Source organism: Muscardinus avellanarius (assembly GCF_963383645.1).
Source record: "Muscardinus avellanarius genome assembly, chromosome: 7".
NCBI lineage: Eukaryota > Metazoa > Chordata > Mammalia > Rodentia > Gliridae > Muscardinus > Muscardinus avellanarius.
The window spans coordinates 98,089,119-98,105,159 of record NC_137793.1 but is presented as its reverse complement, the minus strand read 5'-3'; positions in this window follow the sequence as shown (position 1 = coordinate 98,105,159).

Genomic DNA, 16,041 nt, shown 5'->3' with positions numbered 1-16,041 from the left:
GTATGGGCTTTGGGATATTTTGGATCCCTGAAGCATGGGGCTGGTCATGAAGCATGTTGGCTGGAGCTCTGCCAACACTTTCTACATTTCAAGTCCTTGGTTTACTTGCTGGAATTTCTTGGGGCTGTGGAGCTGGCAGTCAGAGTTCCAGCTGGCAGCCCTAGATGTTGTTGACTGCCACACCAGGTCAGTCATGGACTCGGGCTCTCTGCTATGGTTCTCTAGTTCTGAGTATTGGATTTTGTTCTGCCATGGTTCACATTTTTGTGTTTTTTTCATAAATATTTATCTAGGGTTCAAGTTAATGCACAGTGACCTAGAAGCTATGGTCCTCTGTCTCAGCCTTTCTAGTAATGGGATGACAAACAAGTGCAACTATACCCAGTTTTGAATTATCATTGAATATTTTCTGGGTGCACATAAGAGTCTACTTTAAGCAGGTGCTCTTACGGCTTCCATCTTATAAATAAGAAAACTATATCTTAAATATATTAAGAAGCTTTTTCATTCAAGTTAAGCCTTGCAACACATTATTTTTTTGGTTTTGTTTTTATTTTTTTAATTTTGTATTGGTGCACTGTATTCATACATCATAGTGGGATACAAAGAAAACTTTTGTAGACATATATGCACACATCGCCAGTCAACCCCCACCCAAGCCCCACCCCATTCCCTCCCCATCTCTCCTTCCCATGCTTGGCTTAGTGGTTGACATCTAGCATTATAGCAATTAATCCAAAATTAAAAATGATAATCTCACATAACAGTTTCATTTGTCTGATACCAAGCTTTTGATAACATAAAGATAACATTTCAATATTTCTTTTTGCTTTCTTTCTTACCAGAGAATATTTTTTCTTTTTTTTAGGTGAAACTATCATATATTTATATATTTATTTTTCAGAAAAAAATCTATCCTAATATGGAATATGGACTCTAGATACCCAAAACGATCTCGAAAAAGAACAAAGTTAGAAGATGTATATTTTCTGATTTCAAACCATATAAAGCTACAATAATTGAAACAGTGTAGTACTGTTCTAAAGGCAGATATATAAACTATTGGAGCTAAATAAAAGCCTAGAGCTAAATTCTTCCATATATTGTCAAGTTATATTTGACAAGGTTTCCACAAACATTTGGTGGAGGAAATAATAATCTTTTAACTAAATATTGTTGAAAAATTAAAATTACATGAAAAAGAATTATTGAGGTTATCATTATATTATTATATTATTGAGGATATTACTTTATTGAGGATATCATTATATTATCATATTATTAATTATTATATTATTATATTATTTATATATAATTATTATATAGTATTATATTATATTTATTATGTTATTTATTAATATAGCATTAATATATTATATTATATATAATTATTATATTATATTATTATATTATTTATTAATTAATTATTATATTATTAATTATTGAGGATATCATTATATCATTATATTATTGAGGATATTACATTATTGAGGATATCATTATATTATCATTTTAAAATGAGGGAAGAATAAACTTTGAAAAGTTCAGATGTTGAAGGAATAACAGATATCTTATGCTTTAATACTTTGTGGCAGGATAGAACTGTACGCAAATGAGTCAAACAGCTATGTAAATCACAAGCACTAAAAATGGGCCAAAGTGAAAGGGATGACTTCCAGGCAGTATCTTTCTATTGTAACCTGTTATTGAGGGAATACTGATAGTTTTCTTCTAAATAAGATGTAAAAAAAATTTAAATTACTCTTCTTCAGTCCTGCCTGCCAACAACGGTAATGTAAACGTAATATTGCAACCTTTCACTAATATGTTGGCAAGTCTGTGTATGAACTCAAAATACACATGTGATATAGATATGATAGGACAACTCACCATTACCATGGTCTTAAAGGAAAGTAATGTAATAAAAAGTAGTATTTTTCTACCTGTTTCCAAATACATGTCACTCAAGAAGGGTGTTTGTGTTTTAGTCTTTGCTCAATATAGTTAAGTAAGAATTGTTTCCAAGTGAAAACTATGTAAGCATTTTTTCAAATAAAATATGTTTGTATTATAATAAAATGGAGAAGAATGATGATACCTCATCACTGAATATTTTATAATAACAAACATTTGACATCCATCTTTTAATTTTAATTTTTATTTTTTTGTTGGTACTGAGGATTGGAACCAGAAGTATTCTACCTCCAAGCTACACCCCTGCCCATTTTTATTTATTATTTGGGAACACGGTCTTACTAGGTTGCTGAGAACCTCATTAAATTGCTGAGGTTGGCTTTGAATCTAAGAACTTCCTGTCTCAGCCTTCCATGTCCTGGGATTACAAGCATGCACCACTATGCCTGGCTTTGATAATGTTTTATATTATTATTCTCGGAGAAGATTCTATCTTAAGTTCTTTTGCTAAGTAAGATTAGTCAGTCACAAAAAGTAAAAAATTAAATGCTCTCCCTAATATGCAGAAGTTAGGGAGAAAAGGGTCTTAGGAGGAACTCCAGACAAAAAAGGAAAAACAACAGATAAGCAAATAAGGAGACCTAACTAAAGGGGATAAGAGGGGGGAGAGGAAAATTTCCTAATGTGTATGATATACATTAATATACATATCAATCAGTCACTAAGCTGAACATGGGAAGAATGGACATGAAATAAGCTGAACATGAGAATAAGCTGAACATGAGAAGAGTGGGGAGAAAGGGGGGAATTGAAAAAAGGCTAAATGACTGAGGTGTGCATGTATGCCTCTATTATCTTGTACTCTATTAAGATGTGTGACTACAGTGCACGAATAAAAATATTAAGAGAATCACAGTTCCATATAAACAATCAATTCTAAGTAAATATTTTAAGGTAAGTAAAAAGTTCTTTATAAAAGGAAGAGCCATGTTGTTAAAATTTTTCTTAAACATCTTTATTAAATGCATTCAAATATATATAAAAGATACAGAGTAACATAGTAAACATCCATGCAGTAATTATCCAGATTCAGCAATAATTATCAATGATAAAACCTGTTCAATCGATATGTCTATCTAACTCATTATTCTAAAGATAATTTCAGATGATGTATTCTACCTACTACACTATGTTTTATTTATGATATTGCCAAAATACCAACTTAAAACAAAGAAAACACTTCTTAATAAATTTAACTTGAAAAACACAGGCAATGTTCAAAATCTAATTTTTAAAATATATAAACGTTTAACAGTTGCTATTTTCCATGCATATTCAAAAATTTACCCATTCTTATTGGCTTTTAATCATTATGGGTCTTTTCATCTATATATTCTCCCCATTTTTCTTTGTTTGTTTTTAGAATTTATTTTGAAACTCCTAGGTTTTTTTTATTAAACAATGTTGAATGATCAGAATTTTTGTTTGTATTTGGATAGTGCTGTATTCTTTAAAATATCACAAACAAACTAATTAAATTTTTCTCAAATTGAGCACACAGTTTGCTCAAGATAATATCTACACCAAATCATTATTTTTAAATGGTGCGTTGTAGTCATACATCATAATGAATGGTAGAGGAACACATCCACACATCACTCAATTAGCCCTTTCCCAATTCCCACCCCTTTTCCTCCCCTCTCCCTTCTTTTCATGTTTGACTTAGTGATTGACTCTGATATGTTTGTGAATGTACATCAAAACGGTTTAAATAATTAGATTGCAATTTGATTTTTGACTTTATGCCATTTAAATTAAGTCATTATTCATGAAATTTACATAGAATAATTTTATTGTGAGTGGTAATGGCATCAGTTAGATAGGATATTTAAATTAACTTAAATTTGTGTTTTAGTTTAGAAATATATTTTAAAAAATCAAGGAAAACAATAGTTGAAAATATACTAAATTGCTAAAGATTTAGTAAGGGTTAGTATATTAGTATATAATAACTGACAGACCATAATAGAAGTAGAATTTGTACTGACTCATCAGTGCTTCTCCATAGGTTTTCACTGGGAGTTTACAAGAAAGGTTTAAAGCCGATCAAGTGACCAGAGGTCACAGATGTGGTTCCTATGTCCGGATGAGAACCACTAGGGTAGAAACACAGACATTTCCAGCACCCCCAGAATCTTCCTGCCAAATGAAACAAAAGACCTAAGCTGCTGAAGGATAAAGAGGAAAGCTTTTAGACACAGGTGGCTAAGTCAGGGGTAGAAGAAAATGTGTTCGACTCCAGGAAAGAGACAAGAAAATATTTTGCCCATTAAATACTGCACCACTAAAAATCAGACATCTGCTACCACTAAGTAGAGATAGAATATATTTTTCTGTCTTTGGTCCATTACTATAGACACAATATAAAGAGCACTGAGCAAAATTAAAATACAAACAAAATACACTCTTGCTAGTAATCTTTTATTATCTTTGATAACAATCTTCTTCAAATCTTACAACTGTATAAATATTAATTCTACCCACAAATAAAGGGAAGACGGCAAATGCTGTCCTAAGTGATTCTCCACATAATAACCAAGCACTGGCTGACACATTGGCTTCAGCCTTCTTAGACCCTAAGCTGGGGACCCAGCTAAGCTTTGCCCAGACTTCTGATTATAGAAAATTAATGTGTTTTTTAAAATTACTAAATCTACACTAATTTGTTACACAGCAGTAGAAAGCAACTCATTGGATAAGCCAGAAGACAATTGGACAGTTTCTAAAGTGCTGAAATTATAATTATCAACCTAGAATTTTCAATCAAGAAAAACTAACTTTTGAAATAAAGAAGAGATGACATTTATTCTGAGAAAATAGGCAAGCAAAATATGAATATATTGTTAAAAGGCATACACTATAAGAAATGTTGAAAAGATCCATAAGGCAAAATAAAGATGATATTAGATGGACATTTTTATGTATCCAAAGAAAAGAAAATTTGAAGATATGAGTATACTAGATTTTTCTTATGTTTTGATTTAAAAGAGAACAAAACATAATAATACATTCTGAAATTTTAATAATACATATAGAAATAAAATTTATTGTAATAAAAGCACAAGGAATAGGAAGTGAGAAATAGAAGTATATTGCCAGAAAAGTCTTGCACTACACAAGAATTTCTTCTTTATTATAAAGTACCCTGTGATTGTCAAAGATAAATATTGCTAAGACTAAAACCCTCAGTCAGTCTTTATTTATATAGAGGGAGAAATTATTTATCTCATACAGTCAGAAATTATTTCATATAAACAAGTATGATGCAAAAGAAAAAATGATAATTATTTAAAGAATGAAATTGTCAAAAGAATATCTTAAAATAAATGAAAACTGATATAAAAATTTAGTTAAATGCCACAGTATAAATTAAGTATAGCAAAAACAAAGTAATATATTCTTATGCATCTATAAAATGCAAAAAGTATATAGTGGAAATTGCCTCATCTAGCATAAGGACCAATTTAGCACTGTATTTTTAAAATAAAGCAATGCTCTGGGCGGGGGTCGCGGGCTGGGCACGCCAGATGGGGCCCGGGTCGCGGGACTCTGGGCCCCAGACCGAACTGCGCATAGCACGCCAGACCCCTGGAGAAACCAGGCCAAGTAAGACGCTGGGTTCTGGGCAGGGGTCGCGCGCGGCGCACAAAAGCCGGGGCCTGGGTCGCGGGACCCTGGGCCCCGGGCCGAACTGCGCGTAGCACGCCAGACCCCTGGAGAAACCAGGCCCAGTAAGACACTGGGTTCTGGGCGGGGGTCGCGGGCGGGGCAGGCCTAATGGGGCCCGGGTCGCAGTACTCTGGGCCCCTGCCGAACTGCGCGTAGCATGCCAGACCCCTGGAGAAACCAGACCCAGTAAGACGCTGGGTTCTGGGCGGGGGTCGCGGGCTGGGCACGCCAGATGGGGTCCGGGTCGCGGGACTCTGGGCCCCGGCCGAACTGCGCCTAGCACGCCAGACCCCTGGAGAAACCAGACCCAGTAAGACGCTGGGTTCTGGGCAGGGGTCGCGGGCTGGGCACGCCAGATGGGGCCCGGGTCGCGGGACTCTGGGCCCCAGGCCGAACTGCGAGTAGCACGCCAGATCCCTGGAGAAACCAGGCCAAGTAAGACGCTGGGTTCTGGGCGGGGGTCGAGCACAGGGCACCCCAGCTGGGGCCCAGATCGCGGGACTCTGGGTCCCGGCCGAACTGCGAGTAGCACGCCAGACCCCTGGAGAAACCGGGCCCAGAACAGAAAAAGATAAAGAAAAATATCGGAGAGGTGGTAAGAAAGCCGTTATGGATGCCAGGACACTGGAGATGCAGACAAAACTTATCTAAATGCACTGGAACTTATGGAAAAATTCGCCGTGAAAGAGGACTGCTATTTCTCTATATTGTTAAGAATCTCAGACATCACATATAAGGAGAGAGTTTAGCGGAAACCAAGGAGAAATGTGGTGTTGAAAGAGTTCTTCGCGATGGTGGTAGAGACTTGTATTCAGGAGAAGCAGAAACCGGATCTTACCAACTTTATTTTTTTGGAGAAATTACACCAAATGTCGAATGCTACCATCATGCATGCTTAGGAACACTGGACAACATTCAGAGTGGAAAAAGAGCCTGGGAAGGATTTGAAACGGTGGAGGCAGTGGCAATGCCAGTGGCCAATATTCGGGGGAGGCAGAGATCTGATACATTACAACTGGAACCTTTGAAATACTAACCACAGAGACAGTGATCGGAACCTGCTGAGGGGTTAGGCGGGCGCCGGGGCCAGTGGCCGACATCGGAGCTTGCTGTGAGGCAGGGCCACTACTGAGGCCTCCGTGGCCGGGATTGGAACCTGCAGAGGGGTTAGACCGATGCTGGGGCCAGCGAGGCCGGCATTGGAGCCTGCCATGATGCAAGGCTTGTGCTAGGGCCTCCGAGGTCGGGTCCGGAACTTGCTGAGGGGTTAGGCCGGTGCTGGGGTCAGCGAGGCCGGCATCGGAGCCTGCTGTGAGGCAAGGCCAGTGTTGGGGCCCCCGAGGATGGGACCGGAGCCTGCTGAGGGGTTAGGCCGGTGCTGGGGCCAGCGAGGCCGGCATCGGAGCCTGCCTTGAGGCAAGGCCGGTACTGGGGCCTCCGAGGCCAGGACAAGAGCCTGCCGAGGGGTTAGGCCGGTGCTGGGGCCAACGAGGCCGGCAGCGGAGCCTGCCTTGAGGCATGACCAGTGCTGGGGCCTCCGAGGCCGAGATTGGAGCCTGCCGAGGGGTTAGGCCGCTGCTGGGGCCAGCGAGGCCGGCATCGGAGCCTGCCTTGAGGCAAGGCCGGTACTGGGGCCTCTGAGGCCGGGATCGGAGCCTGCCGAGGGGTTAGGCCGCTGCTGGGGCAAGTGAGGCCGGCATCGGAGCCTGCCGTGAGGCAAGGCCGGTACTGGGGCCTCCGAGGCCAGGATAAGAGCTTGCCGAGGGGTTAGGCCGGTGCTGGGGCCAACGAGGCCGGCAGCGGAGCCTGCCGTGAGGCATGACCAGTGCTGGGGCCTCCGAGGCCGGGATCGGAGCATGCCGAGGGGTTAGGCCGGTGCTGGGGCCAGCGAGGCCGGCATCGGAGCCTGCTGTGAGGCAAGGCCGGTACTGGGGCCTCCGAGGCCAGGATAAGAGCTTGCCGAGGGGTTAGGCCGGTATTGGGGCCAACGAGGCCGGCAGCGGAGCCTGCCGTGAGGCATGACCAGTGCTGGGGCCTCCGAGGCCGGGATCGGAGCATGCCGAGGGGTTAGGCCGGTGCTGGGGCCAGCGAGGCCGGCATCGGAGCCTGCCGTGAGGCAAGGCTGGTACTGGGGCCTCCGAGGCCAGGATAAGAGCCTGCCAAGGGGCTAGGACGGTGCTGGGGCCAGCGAGGCCGGCATCGGAGCCTGCCTTGAGGCATGACCAGTGCTGGGGCCTCCGAGGCTGGGATCGGAGCCTGCCGAGGGGTTAGGCCGCTGCTGGGGCCAGCGAGGTCGGCATCGGAGCCTGCCGTGAGGCAAGGCCGGTACTGGGGCCCCCGAGGCCAGGATAAGAGCCTGCCGAGGGGTTAGGCCAGTGCTGGGGCCAGTGAGGCCGGCATCGGAGCCTGCCGTGAGGCCAGGCCGGTACTGGGGCCCCCGAGGCCAGGATAAGAGCCTGCCGAGGGGTTAGGCCGGTGCTGGGGCCAGCGAGGCCGGCATCGGAGCCTGCCGTGAGGCAAGGCCGGTACTGGGGCCTCCGAGGCCAGGATAAGAGCTTGCCGAGGGGTTAGGCCGGTGCTGGGGCCAACGAGGCCGGCAGCGGAGCCTGCCGTGAGGCATGACCAGTGCTGGGGCCTCCGAGGCCGGGATCGGAGCATGCCGAGGGGTTAGGCCGGTGCTGGGGCCAGCGAGGCCGGCATCGGAGCCTGCCATGAGGCAAGGCCAGTACTGGGGCCTCCGAGGCCAGGATAAGAGCCTGCCAAGGGGTTAGGCCGGTGCTGGGGCCAGCGAGGCCGGCATCGGAGCCTGCCTTGAGGCATGACCAGTGCTGGGGCCTCCGAGGCCGGGATCGGATCCTGCCGAGGGGTTAGGCCGGTGCTGGGGCCAGCGAGGCCGGCATCGGAGCCTGCCGTGAGGCAAGGCCGGTACTGGGGCCTCCGAGGCCAGGACAAGAGCCTGCCGAGGGGTTAGGCCGGTGCTGGGGCCAGCGAGGCCGGCATCGGAGCTTGCCGTGAGGCAAGGCCGGTACTGGGGCCTCCGAGGCCAGGATAAGAGCTTGCCGAGGGGTTAGGCTGGTGCTGGGGCCAACGATGCCGGCAGCGGAGCCTGCCGTGAGGCATGACCAGTGCTGGGGCCTCCGAGGCCGGGATCGGAGCATGCCGAGGGGTTAGGCCGGTGCTGGGGCCAGCGAGGCCGGCATCGGAGCCTGCCGTGAGGCAAGGCCAGTACTGGGGCCTCCGAGGCCAGGATAAGATGCTGCCGAGGGGTTAGGCCGGTGCTGGGGCCAACGAGGCCGGCAGCGGAGCCTGCCGTGAGGCATGACCAGTGCTGGGGCCTCCGAGGCCGGGATCGGAGCATGCCGAGGGGTTAGGCCGGTGCTGGGGCCAGCGAGGCCGGCATCGGAGCCTGCCGTGAGGCAAGGCCGGTACTGGGGCCTCGAGGCCAGGATAAGAGCCTGCCGAGGGGTTAGGCCGGTGCTGGGGCCAGCGAGGCCGGCATCGGAGCCTGCCGTGAGGCAAGGCCAGTACTGGGGCCTCCGAGGCCAGGATAAGAGCCTGCCAAGGGGCTAGAACGGTGCTGGGGCCAGCGAGGCCGGCATCGGAGCCTGCCTTGAGGCATGACCAGTGCTGGGGCCTCCGAGGCTGGGATCGGAGCCTGCCGAGGGGTTAGGCCGCTGCTGGGGCCAGCGAGGCCGGCATCGGAGCCTGCCGTGAGGCAAGGCCGGTACTGGGGCCCCCGAGGCCAGGATAAGAGCCTGCCGAGGGGTTAGGCCAGTGCTGGGGCCAGTGAGGCCGGCATCGGAGCCTGCCTTGAGGCAAGGCCGGTACTGGGGCCTCTAGGCCAGGTTAAGAGCCTGCCGAGGGGTTAGGCCGGTGCTGGGGTCAGCGAGGCCGGCATCGGAGCCTGCCTTGAGGCAAGGCCGGTACTGGGGCCTCGAGGCCAGGATAAGATCCTGCCGAGGGGTTAGGCCGCTGCTGGGGCCAGTGAGGCCGGCATCGGAGCCTGCCGTGAGGCAAGGCCGGTACTGGGGCCTCCGAGGCCAGGATAAGAGCTTGCCGAGAGGTTAGGCCGGTGCTGGGGCCAACGAGGCCGGCAGCGGAGCCTGCCGTGAGGCATGACCAGTGCTGGGGCCTCCGAGGCCGGGATCGGAGCATGCCGAGGGGTTAGGCCGGTGCTGGGGCCAGCGAGGCCGGCATCGTAGGCTGCCTTGAGGCATGACCGGTGCTGGGGCCTCCGAGGCCGGGATCGGAGCCTGCCGAGGGGTTAGGCCGCTGCTGGGGCCAGCGAGGCCGGCATCGGAGCCTGCCTTGAGGCATGACCAGTGCTGGGGCCTCCGAGGCTGGGATCGGAGCCTGCCGAGGGGTTAGGCCGCTGCTGGGGCCAGCGAGGCCGGCATCGGAGCCTGCCGTGAGGCAAGGCCGGTACTGGGGCCCCCGAGGCCAGGATAAGAGCCTGCCGAGGGGTTAGGCCAGTGCTGGGGCCAGTGAGGCCGGCATCGGAGCCTGCCTTGAGGCAAGGCCGGTACTGGGGCCTCTAGGCCAGGATAAGAGCCTGCCGAGGGGTTAGGCCGGTGCTGGGGTCAGCGAGGCCGGCATCGGAGCCTGCCTTGAGGCAAGGCCGGTACTGGGGCCTCGAGGCCAGGATAAGATCCTGCCGAGGGGTTAGGCCACTGCTGGGGCCAGTGAGGCCGGCATCGGAGCCTGCCGTGAGGCAAGGCCGGTACTGGGGCCTCCGAGGCCAGGATAAGAACTTGCCGAGAGGTTAGGCCGGTGCTGGGGCCAACGAGGCCGGCAGCGGAGCCTGCCGTGAGGCATGACCAGTGCTGGGGCCTCCGAGGCCGGGATCGGAGCATGCCGAGGGGTTAGGCCGGTGCTGGGGCCAGCGAGGCCGGCATCGGAGCCTGCCGTGAGGCAAGGCCGGTACTGGGGCCTCCGAGGCCAGGATAAGATGCTGCCGAGGGGTTAGGCCGGTGCTGGTGCCAGCGAGGCCGGCATCGGAGCCTGCCATGAGGCAAGACCGGTACTGGGGCCTCTGAGGCCAGGAAAAGAGCCTGTCAAGGGGTTAGGCCGGTGCTGGGGCCAGTGAGGCCGGCATCGGAGCCTGCCGTGAGGCATTACCAGTGTTGGGGCCTCCGAGGCCGGGATTGGAATCCTGCCAAGGGGTTAGACCAGTGCAGGGGCCAATGGCCAGCATCGGAGCCTGGCGTGAGGCAAGTTCACTCCTGCGGCCTCCAAGGTCGGGACCAAAGCCAGCTTAGGGGTTTGACCGGTTCAGGGGCCAGCGAGACCAGAACTGGGTCCTCCCATGAGGCAAGGCCGCTGCGTGAGCCAGCGAGGTCTGGATCAGTCCACTGAGTAGCCAGGCCACTACTGGGACCATCAAGAGTGGGATTGGTACTTGCAACGCAGCATGCACAGAGAAATATCGCAGAAAATATAAATCAGACGCTTCTCTTAATCAGCAATAACTAGGAGGAAAAGGGCAACAGGAAGAGGTTGAGCTATAGAAAGGGCCCTATAGTGAAGCAACTAATGTGACCAATCAGAGGGTATGTAATACTGGAGGACGGAGCCTCTTTAAAATGCAGGAGGTACATAAACAAATGTATCAAAGTAAATCACCAAAGAAGTGTGGGATGGAGGGAGGGGGAGGGAATGGGACGGGGGCTGGAGGAGGGCTAATTGGATGATGTGTGCTTGTATATCCTCTCAACTCTTGTACTCCAATGTGATTGATATATGACTACAATGCACCAATTTAAAAAATAAATTAATTAAAAAAAAAAAGAATAAAAAAAAATAAATAAAGCAATGCTACCTAACTAAATATATTGAATAAAAAAATTCTCAAGGAATTAAAGTACATTAAATTTTGAAAAACTGTAAAGGGAATGATGTATCCTTTAGAAAAGGACAAGAAGAAAATGATGGGAAAATAAATTGTTTTAACAGTCAGTGTCTCATTAGGATATAAGAAAGCACACAGTAATTTAAAGAAGGTTAGTATAATAAAATATTTATGATAAAAGAGACTTAGCTAATAAGATAAATATAAAAACTAATCTAAAGATTTCTATAATAAGGTTAAAGAGAGTATAATAATTGAAAGGTAGGCCCCCTCCCCAAAGCTGTAATTTGGCAATTGTTGGAGCGTGTAAAAGCCCACTGGGTGCTAGGAAAGGTGCTGGGTTGCTCAGGTCAGCGCAGGTTGGCTGGTAATGGGCTGAGTCTGGTAAGCTGGCAACTGCGGACAGCAACCAAGAAAATTAAAGCTCCTCATCAGTGTGCCACTGGCATAAACTTGGAGGGTAGGGAACTGTAGCTTGATCTATTAATCAGAAAAACTCCCACTGTGATGCTACCTGACTTGATTAACAAAGAATTATGGGTAGGCCAAAAAGCACAGAGTCTTAGGAGGATGCTGGCAGACCAAAGCTGTCAGAAATCCTCAATCATAGCACTGTAAGTAGGTGAGATGTCTCAGTAGATGGAGGCCAAGACCAACAAGAAGGCAGCACTGACTGGGTATCAGAGAGTGAAGCAGAAGATGGGAGATCTGCAAGCCAGAAAACATTCTCTGTGAAGATGGTTGGCAGATGGTGGTGGGACAAGGAACCAACTTGGTTATACTGGAAGCAAAAAATCCCGAAGTCTCCATTCTCTGATGATTCCAGTACACCATAGCACACCATAGGAGCAAAAGAAACAGTGAGAAAGTGCTTTCGTCTCTGTCAGGATCTCTCCATCTTGCTCTACTAACAAAACACTGGGGGTGGTCTAAGGATAATTGTAAAATCACAAGCTGGACAAGGGAAGGACAGTATTGAATTGACCAGCAATCAGTTGATAGAAAAATTTATTAAGTATGTTTGCATTTATTAAGTTATTTAAGTTAATTGAAGTTAATTTATAAATTTAATGCAAGTATAACTATTTAGGATTTCAAATTAAATTTTTGGAGAATTTATTGTAAATATATTTACAACAAGCTAGGATGACAGATATGAATGTGTCTCAAGAGCCCTAATGTTCCTCAGATATGACATAGTGCATTTTTGGTGCTCAGGGCTTCAGGCTTTTTTAACCTTCTTTCATCTACTTTATACTTTTAAATGCTATATAGACTTAATTTGAGGAAAAAGACTGTCATCAAAAGAAAAAGTGAAATTATATATATATATATATATATATATATATATATATATATATATATTGATACTGGGGATGGAACCCAGGGGCACATGTTTTTTATTCTTTATATTCTTTCCTTTAAAACAGGATCTCACTGAGTTGCAAAGGGCCTCACTAAGTAGCTGAGGCCATCTGCAAACCATGACCCTCCCGTCCCAGCCTCCTGAATGCTGGGATTACAAGCGTGTCCAGCCATGCCCCATTGAAAAATATATTTTGCAAAGTTTGAACAGTTGAGAATAAGAAAATGTAGAAAAAAAACATAAAAAGGAAGGAATTAGACCTAGAAATCATTAAAACATAGAAAGTCATGGTGGCACACACGAACAACACCAATACTTGAGAATCTAAGCTAGGCGGATTCTTGGCCAGCCTTAGCAACTTAGTGAGGCCCTCCATAACTTAGTAAAATAGGGCTTGGGATGTAGCTTAGAGGTAGGACACCACTAAGTTCAATTCCCAGTAGTGTGCGTGCACACACACACACACACACACACACACGAGTTAGAGTTAAATATTATAGTGTTTATTTGAGAATAAATAGTTAACTGTGAAGAATCATTTGCTTAAATATATACTCAAATAGAACAAACAACTTAGTGTAGAAGAGACAACTCAAGGAAAAAAAATGCTTATTTTTCAACAAAATTGCTAGTATTATGAGAAATTTCAACTTATATTCCTATATAATTTATTAAAATAAATTTCAGATTGAGGAAAAAAAACATTTAAAGTATATCAGGACATAGTGATACATGCCTCTAATCCCAGTACTAGGGTAGCTGAAACAGGAGAATCACAGATTTCAACCCATTCTTAGGAATTTAGAGACACCATTAGCAACTTAGCTAGCTAGTGTTTCACATTTTTTTAAAAAAAGTAAAATAAGGCCAGGAGTGTAGCTCAGAGGTAGAATACTCCAGGTTTCCCAGTACTCCTTACATAAAACAACAACAAAAAAAGGAAATAAATAAGTAAATAAATAAGAAAATGAAGGAAAAAAAGATAAAAAGGAAAGAATTAGACCTAGAAATCTATAAATTAGTGGAGGGGACCCAAACATATCTAAGAGTAATGAATTTTACCAGCCAAAAAATAGTAAACCTATTAGGACTGATAAAAAAAAAGTTAAATTTATAGGACAAAAAAAAAGTAAGTAGAAGAGGCAGAATTGTCCAGGTTTAGAAATAAGACAGGCTGTATCATTGCAAATGTAATAGTCATGAAATGACAAAAACTGTGAGCAACTCAGATAACATAAATCACTTCCTCAAGTGCTATAAACTACCAAACTCAACCAACATAATCTGAGTAGTAATATTAATATTAAATAAATATAATTCATAATTCAGAATGTTCTGAAAAATAAATCTATAAGACCATTTTTTCCATTGAATAATTCCACCAAATATTTAAAGAATTAAAATAAAATTTACACAATTTCTCCAGGAAAATATAAATTCAAGTAATTCTTCTCAGCTATTTTATAAGGCCAGTGTTACCATGATGCCAGAAACTATAGAACAATATCTCTCATTCATGTAGATGTGTAAATTTTCAACAAAATGTTTGTAAGTTGAATCCATCAATACTTAAAAATAATTGTAATACATGCTCAAATAGGATTTATCCCAGATATGAAAATCCATCTTGTTTTGAAATAAATCAAAATAATGAATAAAATCATAACAATTGAATCATAAAAATTATTTGAAAAATACAATACCTATTGATAACAAAACTCAGAGTAAGTTAGAAATAGAGGAAAATACCTTTATTTGATAAAGACAAACTGCCAAAAATAAAAAACAAGACAAGAAAGTATAGCTTAAATTATAACATTATATTAATGATGTAGAACTGAATGTTTTCCTCCAATATTTGGGGAAGTTTGGGAATGGAAAAATATGTTCTCACCCATAACTCTATTTTTGGAGTGCTGAAAATCAAACCCATGCTAGGCAAGCAGTCTAATACTGAACCCATCCAAAATTGTTTGAATATAGTATTGAAATTTTTGTCCACTACAATAAAGCAAGAAAAAGAGCCACATAAGGTCAAATGTATTCTCAGCCTCCGTATAAAATATTACACTCAAAAACTCATGGAGATAAAATAACAAATACATCTATATGATCTATAGCTAGGCAAATTTCTTAAATGACACTAACCCACAATTTAATTAAACACAATCTGATAAAAATAAGATCATTTGCAAAGAATTACATCTGATTTCTATATCAACAAATGATAAAAAATGTCAAGTTAATGTCCTCTAAAATTTTACAAATCGGTTTCTATAGAGAAAATTTTACAAATCCATTTACTCAAATGTATCTTAAATATCTACATTATTTCAGATAGTTTTATTAATTATCCAGTGGTGGGGAACTCAGAAAGCACACTATCCCCTCACCTCCTCTATCTGCTACCTTGCTTTCAACTACCATTTAGAAACCTTTAGCCAGGCGTGGTGGCACACACTTGTAATCCCCACGCTTGGGAGGTGGAGACAGGAGGGTCACGCAAGTTCAAATCCAGCCTTGCTGGTTTAAGAGACCCTGTTTCCAAATAAAATATAAAATTGGTCTGGGACTGTAGCCCGGAGGTAGAAGGGTTCCATCCCCAGCACCACCAAAAAAAAAAAAAAAAAAAAAAAGAAAAAAAAAAAAAGAAAAGAAAAGAAAGAAAGAAAGAAATCTTTAATGGAAGCTGGGTGTGGTGTCCATGCTTCTTGTAATCCCAGCATTTGAGAGACTGAGACAGCAGGATCTTGGTTGTCCTCCTTAGCTACTTGATGAGGCCCTTTGCAACCTAGTGATACCCTGTTTCAAAATAAAGAATAAAAAATAGAACTGGAGAGTTTAAATCAGAGGTAGAATGCCCCTGGGTTCCATCCCAGTACCAGAAAAAAATAAAAACAAATTTTAATGGAAAATTTTTAAATATAGGTTTTAAATTCCACATAGTTCTGAGTCATAGGATGAAATCTTGTGCCATCCCACCCTGTCTTTCCAGTACATGAATATCCTCTGGTATCACATATTCATTCTGTATGTACTATCTACTCAGTCACTTATGTGGTGCCTGGGTTATCAGATAGACTGTCTGCTCTCATAGTGCCTGCATTCAAGTAGTTTTTGTTTCACTTAATGATGTTTCCAATGTGCAAGAGTAATGATGTTGGCAGTTCAGATATGCTAAAGA